Here is a 3,719-nt window from a genome sequence, read left to right as displayed (position 1 = left end):
CTGAAAGTTATGATTAAACATCTTTTTAAAGGCTTAATTCCCAGTTACACAGTGATACTGACAGCTGTGCAATCACATTTTAAGCACTTGTTCCCCACCCAACCCACTGAAATAATGATTCTGGCAATTTAAACCAACACTGCAGTTGTGGACTTGTGAGAAATAAGATTTAAGGGATAGTCAGAAACTTTAAATATGATACTTACTGCATACACACAGATTGAAAGCTGTTGTGGGATTAAGGCTGAGGGAAATGGAAGGAACTGGTGGAGAATAAAGATGGAATTAAAAGTCAAGCCAGATATTCACTTAGATTTAAATTAATCTGTGCTGCTCACACTGGGCCTTTCAATGGGAGTTTGAAGGCAGAGGAGACAGTTTCAAAGGAGGAAGCTGAAGTCACGTGGGAGAAGCAGTTTCTGTGATACCAGTTTTTGTGATGACCCCCATGAGAGTCTGTAGGTGAATTAGGTTAAATTCAAACCTCCATGTTATCAAGTCTGAGCCTGTGTCACCCAACACTCACCTCATGTCCATGGGGGGAAACACATAGCACAAAGATTCATCTCCTTCCAGGGCAAGGGTCTAAAATAGCACAGCCAAATCTTCCTCTGGAGATGCCCCTTGTGTTCTACCCCTTGCCAAAAGATCCAAAGAGAATGAGCTTTGAACCAAAAAATCTCCAGTACTGCCAGGCAAGATGAGCACCTGAGGCAGGGTGGATAGGGCTCTACTCAATAATATTTCCTCTATTTCTGATGAGATAAAAAAATCCTTCCAGTGAATCCCAAAATTGCGGGGAACTCACCCATCATCTTTCTTTTGACCATGAATGACAGCTTTTTCATTAAATCACCCAGCAGGAATTGCTACCCTGATAGTGGTGCAGAGGACTGGGATTCAGGACAGGTTTTAGCACCCTGGAGCATCCCTGAATTACAGTGCAACCAGCTATCTCATGAATTTTCAGCCCTGCTGCAGGGGCTCAAGGGGAGCTAAGTGTCTAAAGAGGGACATTTAAGCAGGTGTGAGCAAACACTCATGTACACAGAGGAACATGCCTGCAGCATGGAGTGAAATTTGACAGGAAGGTTTTGGAAAATGGCATTTATATTGGGGGAATGGTGATCTGCAAGGGAAAGATCTGCTCAGGCAGCCAAATCCCTTTAGCAATCAGGAATGGTGTGCGGCTGATCTTTATTCCAGTCATTAATTTAACATTGTTTCTATTTGTAGAACAAATAAATAACTTCTGAACAAACAAATCAGGGAGCTGGAACCTGAGGGGTGTGGTACATCAGCTCAGGCACTCGTGGTTAAGAAGTCCAATAGATTTTGATAACAACTGGAAATTGTTCAGTGGATTAGTGCCTAAAGCCAGTTTGGCTTCAAGTAATGACAAGCCTGAGCTGCTGTGCCGTGGAGCCAAATTTCTCCCCCTGAGGATGGTTGTTGCTTGTTTTGGGATTGTGGCAGCGTCCCCAGGTGTCAGCCAAGTCCCTTCTGAGCTCAGAGACATCCTAAGCCAAAAAACTGTGGAAAGGGACTGCCTTTGCTTTTTCTCCAGACTTTTCTGTGCATTCTTCTCTGCCCATGTCTGTAGTCCCTCCCTTTGCTCTACTAATCCATGAAACGTGTTCATCCTGGGGATGAGGGGCAAATATAACTAATTGCCTGAATTCTGCATGAAGGCATGTCCTGTCTAGGCATTTGGAGTCAAAAGGCTTCTGTGCATCTTGTCCCACTTTATCTCCTGTAGGAGCTGACTCCTATGGAAAGTTCACAAGATGACAGATGTTTCACTTGCATGCCTGAGAAAAAAATTGTTTAGCTAAGACAAGATATACATTTATTTCTCCAGAGCTCTTTTCTTTAGAAGAAGCTGGCCTCATGCAGAAGATCAGATGAGGGTGTTTGGATTCTCCTTAGTCTGTGTTTTGGCCATCAAGGAGAAAGCCCCCAGTGCAAATCATAACTGGTTACCCCGAGGGGCTGTGCCCTGTGCATCCCTCATGGGCACAGGACACAGCCAGTCAGTTTGGAAGTCTCCACTGACTTGGCCAGGCTTTCAACCAGGCACTATACAATTCATCAGAGTAATTAGCAAAGCTGTAACTAAAGAGGTCTCCATAGAGATTGACAGCATCACCTCCCAGCTGGTACACTCTCTGCCTCCTATTCTAAATTTGTTCTCGCTGTTTCCCTGGCTCTAATCCATAAGGTTAGTGAAATCTTCCAACATTTGTGACACATTACAGCAGTGGAAAGAAGGACAAAGGTGGCTAGGAGGGGGCTGAGAAAGAAAGAACCTGGTTGGTGCCTCAAGGGAAGCAGCAGAAACTGTTCACACATATATAGCCACAGTTTTGAGAATGGGATTAGGCAGAACAGCACCTCTGCCTGCCTGTCACTTGCAAATTCTTGCTAATACTTTAGGAGCTTATTGGAGGTCAGCACGAAACACCCAAACAGACTAATCTGTATTATAGACACATAATCAAAGTCACAAGGTTTTACATAATATATATTGGTGACACAAGAAATGTTTGTTCAAATAATTTTGTCATCAAGATTAGTGGCCATGAAAGCCTCTACTGTGCACTAACCTGGTTTTTATGGCCATGGCTACACCAGATCCCTCAGACAAATCAAAAAGGATCTGAGAAAGTACAAATATATGTCCTGAAACAATTATAATATTAGGTATCTGGCCATAGCAAAGTTTAAAAAAAAAAAGTGTGTGTGTGTGTGTTTGTGTGTCTGTGTGAATTAGAAAGGGCTGTGCTTAAACTTCAGCTTAAGGGAGTTGAACAAATGGCTGGAGATACAATTTTTGCATTTGCCATTTTTTCCCAAGAGTTTTGCAATTGCAGCAAATCACACCTCACACTCACACACTGCTCTGTGGGAATGTCAAGAAGTTGGGATTTCAAAGATAAATTGATGTCACTTGACCCACTTGTGAGCTTTATAGTCCCTTTCAGGGAGGTGGAAGCTGTAGTGCAGAGAACAAGTGGTCTGGGCTCACAAAGTCAGAGGCAAAGACAGGAATGGTTCCTGTGGAGATAACAATTCCAAACTGAGAAATCCAATTCAAAAGGAAATTAGTCAATGGAAATATTTGGAAATGTACAGAGAAGTCTGATTTTCCACTCTCATAGAGATTTTTATGTATGACATTACACAAACACACAAAAAAATATGTACAATTATGAAAGAAAAAGCACCCCTCCCTGGGGAAAAAAAAATAAAAGGAGAAAAAGAATTTAAGAGCATTTTCTCTGTGCTGGGAAGAGACAAAGCCACAGCTCACACCACATTGTAAAGATTTTCCAGGCATTTTGACCAGCTTGTTCTCCTGGCTGATGTACAGCAAAGCCAAAGGCCTTGTGAGGGTTCTCCACATTTGCTGCCCCACTGCAGGAGTTCACCCCACCAAACCGAAGTGCCTCCGTGGAAATCCCATTGCCCTAAACTCCCCCACAGTCAGTGAAAAGAGAGCAAGAGTGATGCCAGCCAGACATTTGCAGAAGTGGAGTCAGAACTTGGGAGAGCTGAATTGGCCTCTGGATTTGTTGCAATTCACATGCTGCTACCATGTGAACCCAGGGCTAAAAACACTCCGGCGGCTTTTCCAGGACTCCTGAAAGCTCCTTTGTGGAAGCAGAGCTGACTGAACTGCCATTCTGGTCGAGAAAAATCAAGCACTGGGTGGGATT

The sequence above is a fragment of the Parus major genome, chromosome 18 (genome assembly GCF_001522545.3).
Source record: "Parus major isolate Abel chromosome 18, Parus_major1.1, whole genome shotgun sequence".
Taxonomy (NCBI): Eukaryota; Metazoa; Chordata; class Aves; order Passeriformes; family Paridae; genus Parus; species Parus major.
The sequence above is the reverse complement of the archived record's forward strand: the minus strand, read 5'-3'. Positions refer to the sequence as shown.